The sequence below is a fragment of the Scyliorhinus canicula genome, chromosome 19 (genome assembly GCF_902713615.1).
Source record: "Scyliorhinus canicula chromosome 19, sScyCan1.1, whole genome shotgun sequence".
Taxonomy (NCBI): Eukaryota; Metazoa; Chordata; class Chondrichthyes; order Carcharhiniformes; family Scyliorhinidae; genus Scyliorhinus; species Scyliorhinus canicula.
Genome location: NC_052164.1, coordinates 58365864 through 58392776, shown reverse-complemented (window position 1 = coordinate 58392776; position 26913 = coordinate 58365864). Strand labels below are relative to the sequence as shown.

Below are 26913 nucleotides of genomic sequence, written 5' to 3'. Positions count from 1 at the left end.
CAGGCCCTTCGGCCCTCAATGTTGTGCCGAGCCATGATCACCCTACTCAAACCCACGTATCCACCCTATACCCGTAACCCAACAACCCCCCCCCTTAACCTTACTTTTATTAGGACACTACGGGCAATTTAGCATGACCAATCCACCTAACCCGCACATCTTTGGACTGTGGGAGGAAACCGGAGCACCCGGAGGAAACCCACGCACACACGGGGAGGACGTGCAGACTCCACACAGACAGTGACCCAGCCGGGAATCGAACCTGGGACCCTGGAGCTGTGAAGCATTTATGCTAACCACCATGCTACCCTGCTGCCCTAATGTCGATGTCTTGTCCACAGTACTAAAGACACAAGTGGTGCCAAGTCCAGAGGTGGCGATTTTTGGAGTGCCGGAAGACCCGAGAGTCCAGGGGGGGGGGGGGCGAGAGAGGCTGAAGTTTTGGCCTTTGCCTCACTGGTAGCCCGGAGACAGATCTTACTGGTGGGGAGGGATCAGAGCCCCCTGAAATGGGTTATGGGTTAGTGATGTGGCTGGGTATCCCAGGCTTGAGAAAAACACGTTCACCCTGAGAGGATCAACATTAGGGTTCACCCGGAAGAGGTGGAGCCGTTTATCGACTTCTTTGGTGATAGTGACCACAATTCAGTTACGTTTACTTTAGCGATGGAAAGGGATAGGTATATACCGCAAGGCAAGAGTTATAGCTTGGGGAAAGGCAATTATGATGCGATGAGGCAAGACTTAGGATGCATAGGATGGGGAAGGAAACTGCAGGGGATGGGCACAATTGAAATGTGGAGCTCGTTCAAGGAACAGCTACTTTGTGTCCTTGATAAGTATGTACCTGTCAGGCAGGGAGGAAGTGGTCGAGTGAGGGAACCGTGGTTTACGAAAGTAGTTGAATCACTTGTCAAGAGGAAGAAGGAGGCTTATGTAAAGATGAGACGTGAAGGTTCAATTAGGGTGCTCCAGAGTTACAAGTTAGCTAGGAAGGACCTAAAGAGAGAGCTAAGAAGAGCCAGGAGGAGACATGAGAAGTCTTTGGCAGGTAGGATCAAGGATAACCCTAAAGCTTTCTATAGATAAGTCATGAATAAAAGAATAACTAGGGTAAGAGTAGGGCCAGTCAAGGACAGTAGTGGGAAGCTATGCGTGGAGTCCGAGGAGATAGGAGAGGTGCTAAATGAATATTTTTCGTCAGTATTCACACAGGAAAAAGGCAATGTTGTCGAGGAGAATACTGAGATACAGGTTACTAGACTAGAAGGGCTTGAGGTTCATAAGGAGGAGATGTTAGCAATTCTGGAAAGTATGAAAATAGATAAGTCTCCTGGGCTGGATGGGATTTATCCTAGGATTCTCTGGGAAGCTAGGGAGGAGATTGCTGAGCCTTTGGCTTTGATCTTTATGTCGTCATTTACAGGAATAATCATCTAGAAAGGAATAATTTGATTAGGGATAGTCAACATGGTTCTGTGACGGGTAGGTTGTGCCTCACAAACCTTATTGAGTTCTTTGAGAAGGTGACCAAACAGGTGGATAAGGGTAATGGAGTTGATGTGGTGTATATGGATTTCAGTAAAGCGTTTGATAAGGTTGCCCACGGTAGGCTATTGCAGAAAATACGGAGGCATGGGATTCAGGGTGATTTAGCAGTTTGGATCAGAAATTGGCTAGCTGTAAGAAGACAGAGGGTGGTGGTTGATGGGAAATGTTCAGACTGGAGTCCAGTTACTAGTGGTGTACCACACGGATCTGTTTTGGGACCACTGCTGTTTGTCATTTTTATAAATGATCTGCAGGAGGGCGTAGAAGGATGGGTGAGTAAATTTGCAGATGACACTAAAGTCAGTGGAGTTGTGGACAGTGCGGAAGGATGTTGCAGGTAACAGAGGGACATAGATAACCTGCAGAACTGGGCTGAGAGGTGGATGGAGTTTAATGCAGAAAAGTGTGAGGTGATTCATTTTGGAAGGAGTAACAGGAATATAGAGTACTGGGCTAATGGTAAGATTCTTGGTGGTGTGGATGAGCAGAGAGATCTCGGTGTCCATGTACATAGATCCCTGAAAGTTGCTACTCAGGTTGATAGGGTTGTTAAGAAGGCGTACGGTGTGTTAGCTTGTATTGGTAGAGGGATTGAGTTTCGGAGCCATGAGATCATGTTGCAGCTGTACAAAACTCTGGTGCAGCCGCATTTGGAGTACTGCGTGCAGTTCTGGTCGCCCCATTATCGGAAGGATGTGGAAGCATTGGAAAGGGTGCAGAGGAGATTTACCAGGATGTTGCCTGGTATGGAGGGAAGATCTTATGAGGAAAGGTTGAGGGATTTAAGTCTGTTTTCGTTAGAGAGAAGATGTTTGAGAGGTGCCTTAATTGAGGCATACAAGATAATCCGAGGATTAGATAGGGTGGACAGTGAGAGCCTTTTTCCTTGGATGGTGATGGCTAGCACGAGGGGGCATAGCTTTAAATTGAGGGATCGGCACCCGTGCGGTATTGGCCTGGGTGGCACTTATTATCGGCACCACCACCTGTATCCTGCACATGGTGGGACCCCTTCAACTGCACCTACAGGTGCTGGATGCTCGCCAACAACCCATCATATAGTCTCTGTGACTAATCTCCATGATCAATGGGACCGTCCGTTTCAGAAGCCCAAAACCTGTCTGGACGTCAGCTAATTCCTCGGGTCGGCATGCCCTCCGAACGTCCATTCCCTGATGAGTTCCTACCTGAAACTACTGTACCGGATCAGTAATGTAGTGTCCACCGGATAGTTTCCCAGGAGCCACTAAAGTGCCTAACCGAGGTGAGTGTCTCTGGGATGGTGTAGGGTTTTGGAGACAGTGGTGATGGAAAATCCATATCATCCTCAGCCTCGAGCTCCGGGGTGTCCCGAGTCTCAGGTTGAGGGCCGCCATCTGAGTTACTCTCATCACTGCTCGGCTCACTGGGGGCCTGCGGCTGTGGCACTGGCTGGGGGCGGAGGGCACTGGCTGGACCCGCCCCATCTCCAGCAGATCCTGCAAGACACATGATTAGACCACGGGGGCTGGTGGGGGTGAGGGTGAGTGGGGTAAACAGAAAACGACAGTGTTATGCAGTCCGACGACGCATGCAGCACAGGGGTGGCTACCTGGTGACTATAGTGGCCAAGATACTAGGCCATGGTAGCCACTATGGGTACCGACATGTGACGCAGTGTGGGGGTTCGCCACACTCTGAGCTGTGGGCAGAGAGTTACAGGTTTTTGGGACGGGGGTTGGTACCAGGGGCACAATGTTGCCTACTCACCCAGGCTGCCCGATGGAGGTGGTGCAGTTTTTTTCCGGTACTGCTGTCCAGTCCGGACAGTGTTGCCCACGGCGCTGACCGCCTCTGCCACCTGCGCCAGGCACAGTGAATGGCGGTGGCTGACAGCCTCCTTCCCAGGCCGGGGTACTGGGTCAACCACCTCACCTCCACCGAGCCCAGGAGGGTCTCCAGCTGGGTGTTGGTGTACCTTGGTTCCGCTCTTCTTGCTGCCTTCTTGTTAGCTGGGATGGTGTGTGTGGGGAGTGAAGTTTGTATATGAGACTGCAGCTTGTCAGCCTCCTGAGTGTCAATCTTGGACCCGGCGAATCTGACACTGTTTCCCGTTGGAATCGGTTCCATGTGGCGATCGTGGCGACCCTTAACAGTAGCAGAATCAACCAGGTGCGGCGCCAGTTTTGCTGTCAAGAGAGTCCATGAATTCTGTGCCGACGTCAACACTTAGTCTTAGGAATGGAGAATCCGGCCCTCGTTCTTTACTAAACAGGCAGAGCATAGCACGGACTTCAATAATTCAACTGGCAATAAAAGTTAAAATTTCCCCTTAAATCCTGGCCGAAGCTCATGTGATCACAGTGTCCTGGACACCAATAACTGCCCAGTGGAATGAACGTATGGAGCAGTTTGTAGGTCAGACCACAACTCCACAGGATTGAAAAACTGAGGTGACAGAGAAGGTTTCTTATTGAAGAAGGTTGAGGTATTAAATGGCAGAAAATGGCTAAATCCAGAGAAGTGCAGGTATAACCGGGATATCAGAACAAGAAGCCAGGGCGGGATTCTTCCCTACCAGGCGGGAGGTCGGAGAATCCCATCCCCATTGCGAGAATTGGATGATTGGAGGAAGACCCTCGAGATGGAGTATAATTGTTTCTGAGCGGGTATCAACTCAATGTGTGATCGACAGACTCTGCCACATGTGTGCCTCAGGGATTGACAGATTGAGTCGATGGCTTGTTGGGAGGTTTGTGCACCGCTGATCTCTGAAGCATTGGGAGACCGTTGCCCCGTCAACCATGATTTTAGTCGGCAGCACGGTGGCACAGTAGTTAGCATTTCTGCCTACGGCGCTGAGGACCCGGGTTCGAATCCCGACCCTGGATCACTGTCCGTGTGGAGTTTGCACATTCTCCCCGAGCTGCCATTCTACAGCTGCAGTCGAGGGAATAACATCTCACGGTAATAAAGCCTCTCTTGTACCGATACGTGTCTTTGTGTGCAATTTTTAGCACATCATATATATTGTGAATAGCTGGGCTCCCTGCCAATTTGAAAAGGACCCATTAATTTCTACTCTTTGTTTCCTCGCTGCCAACCGGTTTTCTGTCCACCTCAATACACTTCACCCAATCCCATGCGCTTTAAATTTGCGCAATAATCTCTTCTGCGGGACTTTGTCAAACGCCTTCTGAAATTCCAAATATACCACATCGACTGGCTCCACCTTGTCAACTGTACTGGTTACATCTTCAAAGAATTTCAACAGATTTGTCAAGCATGATTTCCCCTTCATAAATCCTGCCACTACTTTCTAAATGTTCCGCTATAAAGTCCTTGATAATGGCTTCAAGTATTTTCCCCACTCCCGATGTTAGGCATACTGGTCTATAATTCCCTGCTTTCTCTCTACCTCTCTTATTGAATATCGGAGTGACATGAGCTCCCCTCCAATCTGCAGGGACTGTTCCAGAGTCTATAGAATCCCGGAAGATGACCACCAATGCACCCACTATCTCCAGAGATTTATATTCCTATCTGCTTCCTGAAGGAGTCGACAATGACCTGGAGCTCAGTTTCTGAGTGAATGCACAGAAACATCATCTCGGCACTGAAGCTGGAGTGATTGGTTTTAAATTTCAATCCTTCTGGCACCGCATGTTGAACAGTTTCCCGTCTAATCTGTAGATTATCTCCACACCTGTGGGTAATTTGCTGGAGATGAAGTTTGCAGCGACGAGGAAAAGGGAGAAGTGAGTTGATGCAATGGCACAGCCTGTTTGACCCCAGTCGTAACTGAGATAGGGTTTCTGGTGGTTCGATTGTGAATATCATGGCTCCGATGGTTTTTTTTATGGGATGTGGGCTTCGTTGGTTAGTCCAGAATTTATTACCCATCCCTAGTTACCCTTCAGAAGGTGAGTTGTCTTTTTGAACCGCTGGAGTCCTTGAGGTGCAGGTACACCCACTGTGCAGTTAGGGAGGGAGTTCCAGGATGTTGTCCCCGTGACAGTGAAGGAACAGTGATATATTTCCAAATCAGGGTGGTGAGTGACTTGGAGGGGAACCTCTCGATAGTTGGGTTCCCAGCTATCTGCTGCTCCTGTCTTTCTAGATGGTAGTGATCGTGGGTTTAGAAGGTATTGTCTTAGGAATCTTGGTGAGTTACTGCAGTGCATCTTGTAGATGGTACACACGGCTGTCACGGTTCGTCGGTGGTGGAGGGTTTGAATGTTTGTGGATGTGGGTGCAATCAAGTGGGCTGCTTTGTCCTGAATGTTATCGAGCTTCTTGAGTATTGTTGGAGCTGCACTCGACAAGTAGAGAGTATTCCATTCCACTCCTAACTTGTGCCTTGTAGATGGTGGACAGACTTTGCAGGGGGAGGGGGGGGGGGTTGTCAGGAGGTGAGTTACTTGCCGTAGGATTCCTAGCCTTTGACCTGCCCTGGTAGCCACAGTATTAATGTGGCTAATACAGTTCAGTTTCTGATCAATGCTAACCCTCAGGATTCAGTGATGGCCATGTCATTGAATGTCCAAGGACAATGGTTAGATCCTCTCTTGTAGGAGATGGTCATTGCCTGGCACTTGTGCAACTTGTCATTGTGAAGTAGCCGGACATATGAACGGCCGGATTTGACAGGAATACTCCATAATCCTATGGGGTGGATAGAGCCAAAGGCTTTGGAATTGGGTTAATAGAAAAAAGAAAAGATGTATCGGGCGATGGTGAAAGCAATGAGCTGAAACAGAGCATAGTGAGTCATAGGAAGCTTCCACCTCTGTTTCACTGATTCCATAAATGACAAATTAAAGAAGCTGATAATGAGAATTTCCTGAAACAAGGTTACTAAAACATTTCCAGGTCCCGAGGTGGGATTTTGGATGGAAAACAAGATTTCTTAAAGATTCAGTTCAATGACATAATGGGGGCCAATATGGGTGAGTGAGTGCGAATGCTCTGGGTGGAGTTCCACTTTAAGACCAATATGCTGTCATTGCCAGCCTGGTCCAAATGGTGGCGGTGTTCTATCAGGCTGTCTTCAGGGAGTGGCATGTAAGACACAACCTCCGTGTCTGAGAAACAGGTGCAACGCACACCTGTTATTGTGAAACTCAGGAGGATCTGCAGTCGTGTGAGGAAGTTCACAGATCGAAGAGAACGGCAGTACACAGAAGTTCAGTAAACTCTATAGATATTGGTAAGTTTGCAATGTGGAGTGTGTGTTTGGTGTGGAACGTGTGTCTGTCAGAGGCTGCACAGGTTGTGACACAAAGTATGTAAACTAAAGGTTATTGAACCAAACAGAACAAGGAACTAAAAGTATTAAAGTATTCAAAGTTCACTGTACGTTTATCAACTCCATCAGCTTCGTAAAGGAGAACAATAATTAATTGGAATGTTATTCAAAAGAAATGGAAACAAGAATTCGGTACAAAATTAGTTGAAGTCTTCTGAGTTATTGATTGAAGAACAGCAATAACAGTAAGGGAGGGTAGATGTCCATAAGTACACATGTGTTCATAGGGAGGGTATATGTCCGTGAGTATATATGTTCAAGAGGGAGAATATATGTATGTGAGTACACCTATGTCCAGCAGGGAGGGTATATGTATGTGAGTACGCATGTTCAACAGGGGGTATATGTATGTGAGTATACATGTTCAACAGGGCGGGTTTATGTCCATGAGCACACGTGTTCAACATGGAGGGCATAAGGTACGAGACTACACGTGTGCTCAGCAGAGAGGGTATTTGCATGTGAGTACACATGTTTAACAGGGAGGGTATATGTCCATGAGTGCACGTGTTCAACAGAGAGGTTAATTGGTCCACTTAAGGAGACTTCACGTGCTTCTCGCCGCTAATAACAACTCGCCAGTCTATTCGCGGGGACCGCACTCTCCAGCCCCTGCTAACAAGGTCGAGCAGTACTTCACCTGCATTTACTCACTAATCCCAGCCAGCTCCAAATAATGGCACTGAGGAGAGCGATCCCAAGTTTCACGGACACTGACCTAGGGAAGCTCCTGGAGGCAGTGGAGACCAGGAGGGATGTCTTGTTCCCCCGGGGATCCTGGAGGGTGAGCCATAGGGCAGCCAGTGCTGCCTGGGATGAAGTGGCGGCAGCAGTCAGCCCGGGCAGTGTGACTGGCCAGAAGGACTGGCCTCTAGTGCAGTGCAGGAATGGTGGCCTTCCTGCTTGTCGCTGCAGCCCTGGGGGATCCCCTGCGGCTGTACGAACTGGAGCGGCTCGAGGAGGAGGAAGCTGCAGCAGCAGAGTGTGCCTTAGAGGGATAGGTTGCAGCAGCTCAGGTTGGAGAACTGGTCATCCAACAGACCGAGGAGGAGGAGGTGCAAAGCAGGCGCTGCATGAGGCCTCGTGTGTACTGGCACCGCCTCTCATTCAAGGACTCGCCGGACCGGGCAGACCGTCGAAGACTCCAATTGAGCAGAGAGACAGTACGACACCACGGGGGTATCGGAGAAGACACCCACTTCCGGTGGCCGTCAAGATAGCGGTCGCCCTGACCTTTTACGTAACGGGGTGACGAATGGGGAGCTGTCCAGGATCTCACAGACCTCGTGCACAGGTGCATCCGCACTATATGCCCGTTTGGCACAATACATCCACTTCAATGAGTGCACCAGGATGCCCGGGCAGCGGGGTTTGCCACCATCGCCAGGATGCCCCGCGTCCAGGGGGTCATCGACGGGATGCATGTCCCCCACGAGCCTCCTCGTACACAAGTTGTCTCTCTACACAAACCGAAAGGGGTTCCACCCGATTTGGCCATCAGCTGCATATCATACACATCTGCGCCCAGGCGGTGTGCATGATGCCTTAATCCCGGCACACTCGGCAATTCCTGACATGTTCAGGATGCCCCCCCCCCCCCCCCCCCCCCCCCCCCCCCACACACACACACACACACACACACACACACTGACTGGGGGGTTGACTCCTGGGCGACAGGGGTTATCAACTGCGGTCATGGATGATGACACCCATCGGAGGTCACAGACCAATGTGGAGACCCGCTGCAAGGAGGCCCATGCAGCGACCGAGCGGTGCTTCAGCATCCTGAAGATGCGCTTCAGATGCCTGGACTTCCCTGGGGGGGGGGGGGGGGGGGGGGGGGGTCCTCCAGTATGATACTGAGAGGGTCGCCTGCATGGCGGCAACCTGCTACGCTCTGCACAACATTGCACAGCAGCGGGGCAATGTGCTGGACGAGGAGGAGGAACGCCAGGCCTCGTCTGATGAGAAGGATGCGGAGGAGGGCGAGGATGAGCGCAATAAGGCCCAGCCAGGCATGGGAGGCCAATGCGCACAGGACACTTGATCCAGGTTGACCAACTGGACGAGGGAAGGTGGAGGTGGGGGGGTGGGGGGGGGGGAGTTGGGTGACTGGTCAGGGTCACGAACGCTGCATCCCACCCCCACACCCCCTCACTCCACCCCCTCACCTGAGGCGGGCGGGGTGGAAGATTCCAACCCTTAGTCTCAGAAACAGAATCTCGCCAGATCCACCTTGGCACTCGGGCACCTTTGAACTGCCACCCTAGCACCTAGGCAGTGCTTGTACCAGCTTGACAGTGCCAACCGGGCACCTTGGCAGTGCGAGGGTGTCAGTGCCAAGGTGCCAGCTGGGCAGTGCCAAGGTGCCCATGTTCCAGGGGGAGGGCCAGGAGCCACCCTACACTGTCCCTGACCACCCAAAGATCTCTGATGGCCTGGGGGACCTGCCTTGTGGCCTTCCACCTGGTCCACGTTTGTGATCGGCGTCCGGCTGCATCCTCAATGGGGAGGCCGGAGAATTAAGGGAGACCGGTGGATCCCAAGAAGGTAGGTCATAACTAAGTAGAAGGGAGATGCGTGCTGATCACTCAGAACATCGACTGTGAGAGCTGTGCGCTCCTTCTGTATCCAAAGCATAAATATTTATTTTGTTTTTACCATTTGAAGTTGATGACAGTTATATTAATACAGGAATGATTAAGCATTTTCTATTGCTCATCATGAAATATTCAGCCTGTCTTTCAGTCAACAAGCCGATTTCAATCTTGCAGCCCACTTAGATGAAGGAGGGCCATTCACACGGCCCACTCACTAGCCGAGGTTGCCCATCCCTGCAATAAAATGTCGAAAAGCTGCCTAATTATATGATAAAGAGAGCATTAATTTACAAATTGAACAGTAGTTCTTTCAACGGCTCAGCAAGGTACTGGAATGAAAGAGGGGAATGGGGTAAAACCTCAGTGAATGGGATTTACATATGGTGATGTAATCATGCTGTGATGTAACAGGGACATTCCTGTTCATGACAAGGCCTCTGTGAGGAGTAGAATCCCAGGACTCAGTACTGAAGGAAGGAAACTTAAAGCAAAGGGTGGTCTGGAGTGGAGGATACTGAGGTTCATTTGACATTACGTTTGAGAAGGATGCGGTTGTGTCTGAAACTAGGGTCTCACATTTAAACAAAGCGAATAACAGTGGCAGGAGGAGTGATTTGGCTGAAATAGAACATAGAACATACAGTGCAGAAGGAGGCCATTCGGCCCATTGAGTCTGCACCGATCCACTTAAGCCCTCACTTTCACCCTATCCCCGTAACCCAATAACTCCTCCTAAACGTTTTGGTCACTAAGGGCAATTTATCATGGCCAATCCACCTAACCTGCACATATTTGGACTGTGGGAGGAAACGGGAGCACCCGGAGGAAACCCACGCACACAGGGGGAGGACGTGCAGACTCCACACAGACAGTGACCCAGCCGGGAATCGAACCTGCGACCCTGGCGCTGTGAAGCCACAGTGCTATCCACTTGTGCTGCCACCCAATAGGTTGGGTTAAAGATAGGTAAGCAATGGCAAATATTAATAGAAACAATTAGTAATTCTCAAGGAATTGTCTTGAGGGATGAGCTCTGCTGACAAAGAGTCATAGTGATGTCTAATGAGAAAAGATAAGGATGGTACAAACAAAAAGAAGAGGTTTCCAACGTTGTTAAAGATGAGTAAACCTGAGGATTGGGAGTGTTTTTAAAAATCAGGAAAGGATGGTCAAGAAGTTGTTAAAGAGGGGAAAATAAAATTTGGAAGCAAACGAGGAAGGAATTTGGGAAGCACAGTGGCACAGTGGTTAGCACTACTAACTCACAGCACCATGGACTCAGGTTCAATTCCAGCCTTGGGTCACTGTCTGTGCGGAGTCTGCATGTTCTCCTCGTGCCTGCGTGGGTTTCGTCCGCGTGTTCCGGCTTCCTCCCACAGTCCAAAGTTGTGCAGGTTAGGTGGATTGGCCATGCTAAATTGCCCTTTAGTGTACCGAATGTGTTGGTTGCGTTGGTTACGGAGATGGCATGGGGTAGTGGGCCTGGGTTCGGGTGCTCTTTCAGACAGTCGCTGCAGACTCTTTGGGCCAAATGGTGTCTCTCTGCAAAGCTGAGATTCGATGGTTCTCTGGCAGCTGCAGAGAAAGTCAATCCATTGGTTTTGATCTTCAAGGATTCCATAGATTATGGAATGATCCTCACGGTTTGGAAAGTAGCAACTTCTCTGTGCAGGAAGAGAGGACAAAGAAAACAATAGGCAGCCTGGTTGAATAGGAAAGAAAATAGGAAAGGAAATATTATTGTTAAAATATTATTATGAAGGAACTGGAAATAGTAATTTGGAAAATCAGCATGTGATTATGCAGAATCTGTGAAGAAGGCCTATGGTGTGCTAGCGTTCATTAGTAGAGGGATTGAATTTAAGAGCCATGAGGTGATGATGCAGCTGTACAAAAGCTTGGTCAGGCCACATTTGGAGTACTGTGTACAGTTCTGGTCACCTCATTTTAGGAAGGATGTGGAAGCTTTGGAAAAGGTGCAAAGGAGATTTACCAGGATGTTGCCTGGAATGGAGAGTAGGTCTTACGAGGAAAGGTTGAGGGTGCTAGGCCTTTTCTCATTAGAACGGAGAAGGATCAGGGGTGACTTGATAGAGGTTTATAAGATGATCAGGGGAATAGATAGAGTAGACAGTCAGAGACTTTTTCCCCGGTGGAACAAACCATTACAAGGGGACATAAATTTAAGGTCAATGGTGGAAGATATAGGGGGGATGTCAGAGGTAGGTTCTTTACCCAGAGAGTAGTGGGGGCATGGAATGCACTGCCTGTGGAAGTAGTTGAGTCGGAAACGTTAGGGACCTTCAAGCGGCTATTGGATAGGTACATGAATTAGGGTAGAATAATGAAGTGTAGATTAATTTCTTTTTAAGGGCAGCACGGTAGCATTGTGGATAGCACCATTGCTTCACAGCTCCAGGGTCCCAAGTTCGATTTCGACTTGGGTCACTGTCTGTGTGGAGTCTGCACATTCTCCCCGTGTGTGCGTGGGTTTCCTCCGGGTGCTCCGGTTTCCTCCCACAGTCCAAAGATGTGCAGGTTGGGTGGATTGGCCATGATAAATTGCCCTTAGTGTCCAAAATTCTATGATTAACCTAGGTCAAAAGTTCGGCACAACATCGTGGGCCAAAGGGCCTGTTCTGTGCTGTATTTCTCTATCTATCTATCTATGCAGTCAACAAGGCTTTACAAAAGAAAATCATGTTTGATGAGGCACCAGCAGCAACCTGGGGGGGGGGCGATTTCTTTTCCTTTTTGTAAGGGGCGCATGCTCTATCCTGTTTTGAATTTAGTGTTAATTTGGTAAACTGTTTATCGTTTAGAGGGTTAAGTTGTTCTGTTCTGTTGGCATGTTGCCCTTCTTTCGTTGTACTATTTTCCTTTTTGGAGTGTTTTGTAAACTTATTGAAAACTCTGAATAAATACATTTTTTTTTTAAAGTTTGATGAGGCACACTGTTTTTTGAGCGTGCAACTAACTGGGTTAGGTAAGGGGAGCCAATGGATTTAGTATACTTAAATTTTCAGAAAGGATGTTAGAAGCAACAAGCGGTCATTAACAAAATTAGGGCTCATGCATTGAGAACAATATACTAGAATGGATTGCTGGGGTTTCAGCTCGTTACATCAATGACTTAGAGGAGGGATTGTGTCTAATGTATCCAGGTTTGTTGAGTATATAAAGCTGGAGGGTAAGGTGAGCTGTGAGAAAGATGTCAGAAAGGCTGCCAAAGGGATAGTCTGGCCTTTAGTGACTGTCTGTGTTGAGTCTGCAAGTTCTCCCAGTGTCTGCGTGGTTGTCCTCTCATTATTTATAATTTTGAAGTTTTGAAGAAACTGGAGTTTAGAAGAATGAAAAGTCTCATTGTAACGAATAAAATTCTGATTGGATTTGAAAGATTGAGCACGCTCCCCCGACCGTGTTGCGCTCTTGCTCGAGAGTGGTGCGGCTGGGGAATGCTGGGAGAGGCCTCTCGCGGGTTTCCCGGCAGCCTTCATGCCTCACGGGAGCCACCCAAGTCCCACAAGGTGTCAGAATCTGAATCACGGCCACAAGGGGTGTGACCAAACGCACTTTCTGAAGTTGGGTTTAAATTGACTTTGGCCTCGCGGTATCCACTGGCCTCCCCAGCACATGTACCAGGTGGAATGGCACCCGGAGGGTCTACTGGGTCATTGGAGGGCCCTGGGTGGACAGGGTCAGTGCAGGGTGGCCCCCTGGCTCTCCCCCTGTGATGGAGACACATTGGCACTGCTCAGCTGCACTGTCAAGGTGCCTGGGTGGCACTGCCAAGCTGGCAGGAGCACTGCCCAGGTACCAAGATAGAACTGCAAGGGTGCCCAGGTGCCAGGTAGCCCTTCCAAGGCTCAGGGCCTGAGGGGGGACCAGGCCCATGAAAGGAGGGTGGAGGGGGAGTTTGAAGGAAGTTAGGGTTAAGGTTGTGAATTCCTAGAAGTCTTTATACCCAGGGATTATTGATGCTCTACCAATGCGTGAATTCAAATAGTGAGCCAAATCGGCTTTTTGCACTCTAAAAGAATCAAGAGAAATGGAGATGTTTTTGGAATTGAGGTATGTATTGAACCAGACTCCTGGTCTCGTCCTGCTCCTATTGTAAATGATCTGATGCCTGATGTGAGCTCCAAAACCTGTCCCTGAGACTTCCCACTTGCATATTAAGCATAGAAACCTTTTGATTAGTACTATACTTAAACAAAAATTGTGCTTTTAATGGCGGCAGAATACCTCTTCAGATCTCCCACAAGATAGGAGACTTTTAACCCACTTCCTTAAATAAACAATCAACACACAAACCCAGGAAGGAACTGTAACCCTGGAGCAGTTCCACCTAAATTGGACTGGGATCAAGGTTTAAGTGGGAAGGCTAAATGTGTGGAAAGGACTTTAAACCAACAGAAAGGGGAAGGGCGCAAACTGAAGCAATCATAAAACTAACAACTTAAAGAAAGGATAAAACATGGGTAGAATCTACTAACAGCGATTGAGATCGTAGCCAGGTTAAAGAATAGATAGTTCTCACAACACAATAAAATAGGGTTGATGAAAATAAAAGGAAGTATTCTACGGTCAACACAGAGGGGAAAAAAGCTAATCAGACACCCAGAAGAAAATTGTTTGCACAAATTCACAGAGAAGCAGCAATTATTGATAAACAACACAAATACAAGAGGGGCATGGGCAATAGAAACAGGGCGGCTGGAACTGAGAAAGAGCAAAGGATTTCTGTGTGATCCTGGTAGGGGCTGCTCCAGAATTGTTGTCAAAATCAAGAGATATATGATTATGGAGATCAAGACACCAATGTGGCAAAAGCAAAATGAATGTAAAGGAATGTTTTAATTTACACAGTGGCTTAAAAAGACCTGAAGTAATCAAGGCAGTTAACTTGTAGAATTTATTCAGCAAAATTTCTTACAATTAAAACTTACAATGATGCACGGCAACACTGAATTCAGTAAGGGAACATTGTGTGACTAGTGAGTATAATACGATTAATTTGATGCTACGTTTAAGAGGGACAGGGGAGAGTGACAAAACCAGGTTTTAAGTGAGGCTGACTGTATAGGGTGGAGACACAAACTGATAACTGGTCCAAACTAGTAATTGGTAATACAACAAGCTTTTTATCAGCTAAAGTCCCATTTTCAACTACCATTAACACATCCTTATCAACTATACTTGAAATATTATTTGTCACTAATGGAATATAATAATGTCCCAACTGTATAAATTGTAAGTCCACCGACTTTCCAAAAACTGTTACCTTATCCTGTTCATATCCAGTTTCATGCATGCTTTCTTCATCGACGGTCTGCTCAGAAGCAAAGGCACTTGATACAACATCCGAGCTAATGAAATTATTTATTCCAGCAATATTGCAAGGGATCACCACTCTTTTCAGCAACTTCAGAGTATTATCATCCCCAAACCTGAAACTTGTGGAACTTTGAAATTCCTTAACCTTGTTACAATTTTCAGCATTCAAGGAGTCCAGATAACATTTTAACCAGTCAATTCCACACACAGTAGATGTGCAGCCACTGTCCAATACAGCACAATTGAAGGATTCTGCAACCAACACCCTCATTACTGGCATAAAACTGCCTTCTTTCTGGTCACTATCATTTTCCTCTTCTGACTCTTCCGTGTCATGTGTTGCTTCAAACACTCTTTTATAACGTGTTGGACAGTTGAAAGCATAATGGTATTGAGAATCACATAGAAAACATCAATTTACCATATCCCGGGCATTTCTAGGGTTCATCTTCCTATTGTAGGTTCGAACTGGGTTTCTGTCTTCATAATTTCTGGGTCCCGATCTCCTTCTATAGTCTTGGAACCTGTTTGCAGCCTAGCGATTTTGCCATCCTGTTAGTAGTGTATCTTCCATATTCTTTATTGCAGATTGACCTATTTGGGTCATCAGAGCCATCGGAATCGAATGTTTCCCCAGAAACTTTTTAAAGCTTCTTCACCTGATTGAATAAGGTATCCTTATCCGCAAACTGCACTCCTGTCAAAACCAGGAGTCTATCCATGTTGCTCACTCTAGCACAGTCAAGTAATTCAAAGGCCAACACAGACTGTGAAAATTCCAGGTTGTGTTTCTGCAGCCTTTTATATTGTCTGCCAAATTCCATTATATAGTCTTCCATGGAGAAATCCTCTATTTTCCAGAACCTATCAAAATCCAACCAAGCTTCATACGCACTTAACAAGTCATCCTTTTTGTAAATCTTATTCATATAACATAATAGATTCTCCACCTTCTTCTGAGTCTAACTCTTCCAATTCCAACTCTGAAAACACTTTGCTTCGGATTTTACTGTCAAAAGGTGGAGAAAGAGCCAATGCCATACCTTGTTTTCTCTTTCCCAAGGCAGTTACCTTGGTCCACATACCTACTGCACTTCTCCATTGATCATACAAATCCCCTTTCAGAAAATAAGGGGGGGGTATTCATATCCAGCCATCTTTATCCTAGGTTCAGCCATATATCTTCTTTTTTTTATTCTCTTGATTATTTTTTTGATTAATTTAGGGTTCCTAGGTTCAGCCATATATCTTCCTTTTTTTTCTTCTCTTGATTAATAAGGGACTCAGGGGTTATGGGGAGAAGACAGGAGAATGGGGACGAGAAAAATATCAGCCATGGTTGAATGGCGGAGCAGACTCGATGGGCCAATTCTGCTCCTATATCTTATGGTCTTATGGTCTTCCCACTCACTCCTTGACTAAGTCTGGAAAAGTTGCATCTTTCAACCCATCACATTTGCGCAGCAACCATCCTCTGCAACCACTTGTTCGACATTTAGCTGCTGTTGTATAAAGAGTCAAAGGTTCTTCTCCTTTTCACAAACACCTTTATTTCACTTTACCGGACTCTGCACAAAACTCTATCTTCACATCACCTGACACAAAGGCCACCTGAAGCCCCTTTACCTATCAGTGTCAATTATTGGATACTTAACATAAATGAGACAACTAATTGGAATGTCTCCTAACCCATTACTTAACAGGCAGCATGTATTATCGAGAGGCAGCATATATTATTGAGAGGCAGCATGTATTATCGAGAGGCAGCATAGAATATCAAGAGGCAGTATGTATTAACAAGAGGCAGCATATATTATCGAGAGGCAGCATGTATTATCAAGAGGCAGCATGTATTATCGAGACGCAGCATGTATTAGCGAGGGGCAGCATGTATTATTGAGAGGCAGCATGTATTATCGAGAGGCAGTATGTATTCGCAAGAGGCAGCATGTATTATCGAGAGGCAGCATGTATTATCGAGAGGCAGCATGTATTAGCGAGAGGCAGTATGTATTAGCGAGAGGCAGTATGTATTAGCGAGAGGCAGCATGTATTATCGAGAGGCAGCATGTATTAGCGAGAGGCAGTATGTATTAGCGAGAGGCAGTATGTATTAGCGAGAGGCAGCATGTATTAGCGAGAGGCTGTATGTATTATCGAGAGGCAGTATGTATTATCGAGAGGCAGCATGTATTAGCGAGAGGCAGCATGTATTATCGAGAGGCAGCATGTATTAGCGAGAGGCAGTATGTATTAGCGAGAGGCAGTATGTATTAGCGAGAGGCAGCATGTATTATCGAGAGGCAGCATGTATTATCGAGAGGCAGTATGTATTAGCGAGAGGCAGTATGTATTAGCGAGAGGCAGCATGTATTAGCGAGAGGCAGTATGTATTAGCGAGAGGCAGCATGTATTAGCGAGAGGCAGTATGTATTAGCGAGAGGCAGTATGTATTATCGAGAGGCAGCATGTATTATCGAGAGGCAGCATGTATTAGCGAGAGATAGCGTGTATTATGGAGAGGCAGCATGTATATTCGAGAGGTAGCATGTATTATCGAGAGGCAGCATGTATTCGTGAGAGGCAGCATGTATTATGGAGAGGCAGTTTGTATTCCTGAGAGGTAGCATGTATTCGCGAGAGGTAGCGTGTATTATGGAGAGGCAGCATGTATTCGTGAGAGGCAGCATGTATTATGGAGACGCAGTTTGTATTCATGAGAGGCAGCATGTATTAGCGAGAGGTAGTGTGTATTATGGAGAGGCAGCATGTATTCGTGAGAGGCAGCATGTATTAGCGAGAGGTAGTGTGTATTATGGAGAGGCAGCATGTATATTCGAGAGGTAGCGTGTATTATGGAGAGGCAGCATGTATTCGTGAGAGGCAGCATGTATTAGCGAGAGGTAGTGTGTATTATGGAGAGGCAGCATGTATTATGGAGAGGCAGTTTGTATTAGCGAGAGGCAGCATGTATTAGCGAGAGGCAGCATGTATTATGGAGAGGCAGCATGTATTATGGAGAGGCAGTATGTATTAGCGAGAGGCAGTATGTATTATCGAGAGGCAGTATGTATTAGCGAGAGGCAGCATGTATTAGTGAGAGGCAGTATGTATTAGCGAGAGGCAGCATGTATTATGGAGAGGCAGCATGTATTAGCGAGAGGCTGTATGTATTAGCGAGAGGCAGCATGTATTATCGAGAGGCAGTATGTATTAGCGAGAGGCAGTATGTATTAGCGAGAGGCAGTATGTATTATCGAGAGGCAGTATGTATTAGCGAGAGGCAGTATGTATTATCGAGAGGCAGCATGTATTAGCGAGAGGCAGTATGTATTATCGAGAGGCAGCATGTATTATGGAGAGGCAGTATGTATTATCGAGAGGCAGCATGTATTAGCGAGAGGCAGTATGTATTATCGAGAGGCAGCATGTATTATCGAGAGGCAGTATGCATTATCGAGAGGCAGCATGTATTAGCGAGAGGCAGTATGTATTATCGAGAGGCAGCATGTATTAGCGAGAGGCAGTATGTATTATCAAGAGGCAGCATGTATTAGCGAGAGATAGCGTGTATTATGGAGAGGCAGCATGTATATTCGAGAGGTAGCATGTATTCGTGAGAGGCAGCATGTATTATGGAGAGGCAGTTTGTATTCCTGAGAGGTAGCATGTATTCGCGAGAAGTAGCGTGTATTATGGAGAGGCAGCATGTATATTCGAGAGGTAGCATGTATTCGTGAGAGGCAGCATGTATTATGGAGAGGCAGTTTGTATTCCTGAGAGGTAGCATGTATTCGCGAGAAGTAGCATGTATTATCGAGAGGCAGCATGTATTATCGAGAGGCAGCATGTATTCGTGAGAGGCAGCATGTATTATGGAGACGCAGTTTGTATTCATGAGAGGCAGCATGTATTAGCGAGAGGTAGCGTGTATTATGGAGAGGCAGCATGTATTATGGAGAGGCAGTTTGTATTCGTGAGAGGCAGCATGTATTAGCGAGAGGCAGCATGTATTGTGGAGAGGCAGCATATATATTCGAGAGGTAGCATGTATTATCGAGAGGCAGCATGTATTCGTGAGAGGCAGCATGTATTCGTGAGAGGCAGCATGTATTCTGGAGAGGCAATATGTATATTCGAGAGGCAGTATGTATTATCAAGAGGCAGCATGTATTATCGAGAGGCAGCATGTATTAGCGAGAGGCTGTATGTATTATCGAGAGGCAGTATGTATTATCGAGAGGCAGCATGTATTAGCGAGAGGCTGTATGTATTATCGAGAGGCAGTATGTATTAGCGAGAGGCAGTATGTATTAGCGAGAGGCTGTATGTATTATCGAGAAGCAGTATGTATTATCGAGAGGCAGCATGTATTAGCGAGAGGCAGTATGTATTAGCAAGAGGCACTATGTATTAGCGAGAGGCTGTTTGTATTATCGAGAGGCAGTATGTATTATCGAGAGGCAGTATGTATTATCGAGAGGCAGTATGTATTATCGAGAGGCAGCATATATTATCGAGAGGCAGTATGTATTATCGAGAGGCAGCATATATTATCGAGAGGTAGCATATATTATCGAGAGGCAGTATGTATTATCGAGAGGCAGTATGTATTATCGAGAGGCAGCATGTATTATTGAGAGGCAGCATGTATTATCGAGAGGCAGTATGTATTATCGAGAGGCAGCATGTATTATTGAGAGGCAGTATGTATTAGCGAGAGGCAGTATGTATTAGCGAGAGGCAGTTTGTATTAGCGAGAGGCAGTATGTATTAGCGAGAGGCAGCATGTATTATCGAGAGGCAGTATGTATTATCGAGAGGCAGCATGTATTATTGAGAGGCAGTATGTATTAGCGAGAGGCAGTATGTATTATTGAGAGGCAGTATGCATTAGCGAGAGGCAGTATGTATTATCGAGAGGCAGCATGTATTATTGAGAGGCAGTATGCATTAGCGAGAGGCAGTATGTATTAGCGAGAGGCAGCATGTATTAGCAAGAAGCACTATGTATTAGCGAGAGGCAGTATGTATTATCGAGAGGCAGCATGTATTATTGAGAGGCAGCATGTATTAGCGAGAGGCAGTATGTATTAGCGAGAGGCAGTATGTATTAGCGAGAGGCAGCATGTATTAGCGAGAAGCAGCATGTATTAGCGAGAGGCAGTATGTATTATCGAGAGGCAGCATGTATTAGCGAGAAGCACTATGTATTAGCGAGAGGCAGTATGTATTATCGAGAGGCAGTATGTATTATCGAGAGGCAGTATGTAATAGCGAGAGGCAGTATGTATTAGCGAGAGGCAGTATGTATTAGCGAGAGGCTGTTTGTATTAGCGAGAGGCAGCATGTATTATCGAGAGGCAGCATATATTATCGAGAGGCAGTATGTATTAGCGAGAGGCAGTATGTATTCGCGAGAGGCAGCATGTATTATCGAGAGGCAGTATGTATTAGCGAGAGGCAGTATGTATTAGCGAGAGGCAGTATGTATTATCGAGAGGCTGTATGTATTAGTGAGAGGCAGCATGTGTTAGCGAGAGGCAGCATGTATTAGCGAGAGGCAGTTTGTATTAGCGAGAGGCAGCATGTATTAGCGAGAGGCAGTATGTATTATCGAGAGGCAGTATGTATTCGCGAGAGGCAGTATGTATTATCGAGAGGCAGTATGTATTAGTGAGAGGCAGCATGTATTAGCGAGAGGCAGTATGTATTCGCGAGAGGCAGCATGTATTAGCGAGAGGCAGTATGTATTCGCGAGAGGCAGTATGTATTATCGAGAGGCAGTATGTATTCGCGAGAGGCAGTATGTATTATCGAGAGGCAGTATGTATTCGCGAGAGGCAGTATGTATTAGCGAGAGGCAGTATGTATTAGTGAGAGGCAGTATGTATTAGCGAGAGGCAGCATGTATTAGTGAGAGGCAGTATGTATTAGCGAGAGGCAGTATGTATTCGCAAGAGGCAGTATGTATTAGCGAGAGGCAGCATGTATTAGCGAGAGGCAGTATGTATTAGCGAGAGGCAGTATGTATTATCGAGAGGCAGTATGTATTAGCGAGAGGCAGTATGTATTATCGAGAGGCAGTATGTATTAGCGAGAGGCAGCATGTATTAGTGAGAGGCAGTATGTATTAGCGAGAGGCAGCATGTATTAGCGAGAGGCTGTTTGTATTATCGAGAGGCAGTATGTATTAGCGAGAGGCAGCATGTATTAGTGAGAGGCAGTATGTATTAGCGAGAGGCAGTAGGTATTAGCGAGAGGCAGCATGTATTAGTGAGAGGCAGTATGTATTAGCGAGAGGCAGCATGTATTAGTGAGAGGCAGTATGTATTAGCGAGAGGCAGTATGTATTCGCAAGAGGCAGTATGTATTAGCGAGAGGCAGCATGTATTAGCGAGAGGCAGTATGTATTAGCGAGAGGCAGTATGTATTATCGAGAGGCAGTATGTATTAGCGAGAGGCAGTATGTATTATCGAGAGGCAGTATGTATTAGCGAGAGGCAGCATGTATTAGTGAGAGGCAGTATGTATTAGCGAGAGGCAGCATGTATTAGCGAGAGGCTGTTTGTATTATCGAGAGGCAGTATGTATTAGCGAAAGGCAGCATGTATTAGTGAGAGGCAGTATGTATTAGCGAGAGGCAGTATGTATTAGCGAGAGGCAGCATGTATTAGTGAGAGGCAGTATGTATTAGCGAGAGGCAGCATGTATTAGCAAGAGGCAGTTTGTATTAGCGAGAAGCAGTTTGTATTAGCGAGAGGCAGTTTGTATTAGCGAGAGGCAGTATGTATTAGCGAGAGGCAGCATGTATTAGTGAGAGGCAGTATGTATTAGCGAGAGGCAGTATGTATTCGCGAGAGGCAGCATGTATTAGCAAGAGGCAGTTTGTATTAGCGAGAAGCAGTTTGTATTAGCGAGAGGCAGTATGTATTAGCGAGAGGCAGCATGTATTAGCGAGAGGCAGTATGTATTAGCGAGAGGCAGTATGTATTATCGAGAGGCAGTATGTATTAGCGAGAGGCAGTATGTATTATCGAGAGGCAGTATGTATTAGCGAGAGGCAGCATGTATTAGTGAGAGGCAGTATGTATTAGCGAGAGGCAGCATGTATTAGCGAGAGGCTGTTTGTATTATCGAGAGGCAGTATGTATTAGCGAGAGGCAGCATGTATTAGTGAGAGGCAGTATGTATTAGCGAGAGGCAGTATGTATTAGCGAGAGGCAGCATGTATTAGTGAGAGGCAGTATGTATTAGCGAGAGGCAGCATGTATTAGTGAGAGGCAGTTTGTATTAGCGAGAGGCAGTATGTATTCGCAAGAGGCAGTATGTATTAGCGAGAGGCAGCATGTATTAGCGAGAGGCAGTATGTATTAGCGAGAGGCAGTATGTATTATCGAGAGGCAGTATGTATTAGCGAGAGGCAGTATGTATTATCGAGAGGCAGTATGTATTAGCGAGAGGCAGCATGTATTAGTGAGAGGCAGTATGTATTAGCGAGAGGCAGCATGTATTAGCGAGAGGCTGTTTGTATTATCGAGAGGCAGTATGTATTAGCGAAAGGCAGCATGTATTAGTGAGAGGCAGTATGTATTAGCGAGAGGCAGTATGTATTAGCGAGAGGCAGAATGTATTAGTGAGAGGCAGTATGTATTAGCGAGAGGCAGCATGTATTAGCAAGAGGTGTTTGTATTAGCGAGAAGCAGTTTGTATTAGCGAGAGGCAGTTTGTATTAGCGAGAGGCAGTATGTATTAGCGAGAGGCATCATGTATTAGTGAGAGGCAGTATGTATTAGCGAGAGGCAGTATGTATTCGCGAGAGGCAGCATGTATTAGCAAGAGGCAGTTTGTATTAGCGAGAAGCAGTTTGTATTAGCGAGAGGCAGTTTGTATTAGCGAGAGGCAGTATGCATTAGCGAGAGGCAGTTTGTATTAGCGAGAGGCAGCATGTATTAGCAAGAACATAAAACATAGAACAGTACAGCACAGAACAGGCCCTTCGGCCCTCAATGTTGTGCCGAGCCATGATCACCCTACCCAAACCCACATATCCACCCTATACCCGTAACCCAACCCCCCCCCTTAACCTTACATTTATTAGGACACTACGGGCAATTTAGCATGGCCAATCCACCTAACCCGCACATCTTTGGACTGTGGGAGGAAACCGGAGCACCCGGAGGAAACCCACGCACACAGGGGGAGGACGTGCAGACTCCACACAGACAGTGACCGAGCCGGGAATCGAACCTGGGACCCTGGAGCTGTGAAGCATTTGTGCTAACCACCATGCTACCGTGCTGCCCCAGTATGGCAGTACTGGCAGTATTAGCGAGAGGCAGTATGTATTAGCGAGAGGCAGTATGTATTAGTGAGAGGCAGTATGTGTTAGCGAGAGGCAGTTTGTATTAGCGAGAGGCAGCATGTATTAGCGAGAGGCAGTATGTATTAGCGAGAGGCAGTATGTATTAGCGAGAGGCAGCATGTATTAGCGAGATGCAGTATGTATTAGCGAGAGGCAGTTTGTATTAGCGAGAGGCAGCATGTATTAGCGAGAGGCAGTTTGTATTAGCGAGAGGCAGTATGTATTAGCGAGAGGCAGTATGTATCAGCGAGAGGCAGTATGTATCAGCGAGAGGCAGTATGCATTAGCGAGAGGCAGCATGGTTTTGTGAGCGGGAGGTCGTGGCTCACTAACTTGATCAAGTTTTTCGTGGAAGTGACGAAGATGATTGATGAAGGTCAGGCAGTGGATGTTGCCTACATGGACTTCAGTAAGGAGTTTGATAAGGTCCCTCATGACAGATTGGTACAGAAGGTAAAATCACACGTGATCAGATGGGAAGCTGGCAATATGGATACATACATAGATTCATTGAAGATAGGAGCAGGAGGAGGCCTTTTGGCCCTTTGAGCTTGCTCTGCCATTCATCACAATCATGGCTGATCATCCAACTCAGTAGCCTAACCCTGCTTTCTCCCCATAGCCTTTGATCCTATTCTCCCCAATGTTATATCCAGCCTCCTCTTGAATATATTCAAAGTTTTACCATCAAATACTTCCTGTGGTAATGAATTCCACAGGCTCACCACTCTTTGTGTGCAGAATGTCTCCTTATAGCTGTCTGAAATGGTTTACCCTGAATCCTCAGACTGTGACCCCCTGGTTCTGGACACACCCACCATCGGGAACATCGTCCCTGATACAGACTGGCTAGGTCATAGAAGGCAGAGGGTAGCAGTGGAAGGGTGCTTTTCTGAATGGAGGGCTGTGACTAATGGTGTTCTACAGGGATCAGTGCTGCGACCTTTGCTTTTTCTAGTATATATAAATGATTTGGAGGAAAATGTAACTGATCTGATAAGTAAATTTGCAGACGACTCAAAGTTTGGTGGAATTGCGGATAGTGATGAGCGAATGTCAGAGATATAGCAGGATATAGATTGGTCAGAGTTTTATAGAACCTTAGTTAGACCACACTTGGAATGTAGAGTCCAATTCTGGTCGCCACACGACCAGAATGATGTGGAGGCGTTCGAGAGGATAAACAAGAGATTTACCAGGATGTTGCCTGGTATGGTGGGCATTAGCTATGAGGAGATGTTGACGAAACTTGTTTTGTTCTCACTGGAATGAGGGTGTGATCTGATAGAAGTTTATAAATTATGAGGGGCATGGACAGATCGGATAATCAGAAGTTTTTTCACAAGGTAGAGGGGTCAATTACTAGGGGTTTAAGGTGCGAGGGGCAAAGTTTAAAGATGTGCAAGGGAAATTTTTTACACAGAAGGTAGTGGGTACCTGGAACTCGCTGCCAGAGGAGGTGGTGGAAGCAGGGGCGATAGTGACTTTTAGGGGCATCTTGACAAATACATGAATAGGATGGGAATAGACAGTTACATAGAATTTACAGAATTTACAGTGCAGAAGGAGGCCATTCGGCCCATCGAGTCTGCACCGGCTCTTAGAAAGAGTCAACTACTCAAGGTCAACACCTCCACCCTATCCCCATAATCCAGTAACCCCACCCAACACTAAGGGCAATTTTGGACACTAAGGGCAATTTATCATGGCCAATCCACCTAACCTGCACATCTTTGGACTGTGGGAGGAAACCGGAGCACCCGGAGGAAACCCACGCAGACACGGGGAGGATGTGCAGACTCCGCACAGACAGTGACCCAAGCCAGAATCGAAACTGGGACCCTGGAGCTGTGAAGCAATTGTGCTATCCACGAAGCTACCCTGCTGCCCCGCGGATCACAGAATTGTAGAAGGTTAGACAGGCAGCATGGTCGCCACAGGCTTGGAAGGCACAAGGGCCTGTTCCTGTGCTGTACGTTTCTTTGTTCTTTACGTGTCAGCACAGATTTGTGAAGGTGGGGACATGTCTAACTAAATTTGGTTGAATGTTTTGAGGAAATCATTAAGATTCTCAACACAGGATTTTGTCTAGGTGGACAAATAGGGTCTTTCTTTTTTGTAATCTCTCCTAACTCTGGGAACTGGCTCATGCACATTTTATTTCTATGTTTGATACCATTCTACTTATTAGTATTTTCTCTGCTAACTTTTATCGGCTCAATTTATTAAACGGCTTAGCTGCAGGTACATTCTACTGGACACACTCACAGACCTGGAAGGGAAATTCAAGCATAACCATTAATCACACTGAAAACTGAGCCGAACACACAACATAATCTTATTAAAAACAGAGCCAATCACACTGCACGATCCAATTAAAAACAGAGCCAATTACACTGCACGATCTTATTAAAAACAGAGCCAATCACACAGCACGATCCTATTAAAAACAGAGCCAATCACATGGCACGATTTTATTAAAAACAGAGCCAATCACACAGCACAATCTTATTAAAAACAGAGCCAATCACACAGCACGATCTCATTAAAAACAGAGCCAATCACACAACACGATCTTATTAAAAACAGAGCCAATCACACGGCACGATCTTATTAAAAACAGAGCTAATCACATGGCACGATCTTATTAAAAACAGAGCCAATCACACGGCACAAACTTATTAAAAACAGAGCCAATCACACAGCACGATTTATTAAAAACAGAGCCAATCACACAGTACGATCTTATTAAAAACAGAGCCAAACTCCCGGCACGATCTTGTTAAAAACAGAGCCAATCACACAGCACGATCTTATTAAAAACAGAGCCAATCCCATTGCATGATCCTATTAAAAATGGAGCCAATCACACAGCATGATCTTATTAAAAATGGAGCCAATCACACAGCACGATCTTATTAAAAATGGAGCCAATCACACAGCACAATCTTATTAAAAACAGAGCCAATCACATGGCACAATCTTATTAAAAACAGAGCCAATCACTTGGCATGATCCTATTAAAAATGGAGCCAATCACACAGCACGATCTTATTAAAAATGGAGCCAATCACACGGCACGATCTTATTAAAAACAGAGCCAATCACATGGCATGATCCTATTAAAAATGGAGCCAATCACACGGCACGATCTTATTAAAAACAGAGCCAATCACAAGGCATGATCTTACTTGTGAAGTCCTAGTTACTCCATCAAATACACAGTATCATTTGTACTGATTGGAACTGAGAAGTTAGATATGAAACACTACTTGATTCATATAATCATAGAAACCCGACAGTGCAGAATGAGGCCATCCGGTCCATCGAGACTGCATCGACCCTTTAATTTATTTTTTAAAGAAGAACAGAGAAGTAAAAGAAAGATTTAGACCCTTAGAGAATGAAACCAGGGAAATAATTATGGGGAACAAGGGAATGTCAGAGGAGTTAAAGAGATGTTTTGCATCAGGCTTTACTGTAGTGGATAGTACAATCATCCTGAATGATTGTAGTATAAGTACATAAGAACATAAGAACTAGGAGCTGGAGTACGCCATCTGGCCCCTCAAGCCTGCTCCGCCATTCAATGAGATCATGGCTGATCTTTTGTGGACTCAGCTCCACTTTCCGGCCTGAACACTATAACCCTTAATCCCTTTATTCTTCAAAAAACTATCTATCTTTACCTTGAAAACATTTAATGAAGGAGTCTCAACTGCTTCACTGGGCAGGGAATTTCATTCATTCACAACCCTTTGGGTGAAGAAGTT

At 46.2% G+C, this 26913-nt stretch overlaps 1 protein-coding gene across 2 annotated transcripts in view; it reads left to right on the top strand.

Moving 5' to 3' along the window:
• The first annotated feature begins 6620 nt into the window (after positions 1-6620).
• The window catches only part of tmem45b (transmembrane protein 45B), a 69177-nt gene continuing 48884 nt past the window's right edge, over positions 6621-26913 (top strand). Inside the window, exon 1 of one of the 2 annotated variants that reach the window (XM_038779601.1) lies at positions 6621-6739. The gene's annotated coding sequence lies outside the window, so the exon portion shown is untranslated. The remainder of the gene's footprint in view (positions 6740-26913) is intronic. The other variant, XM_038779600.1, reaches the window with a different exon arrangement.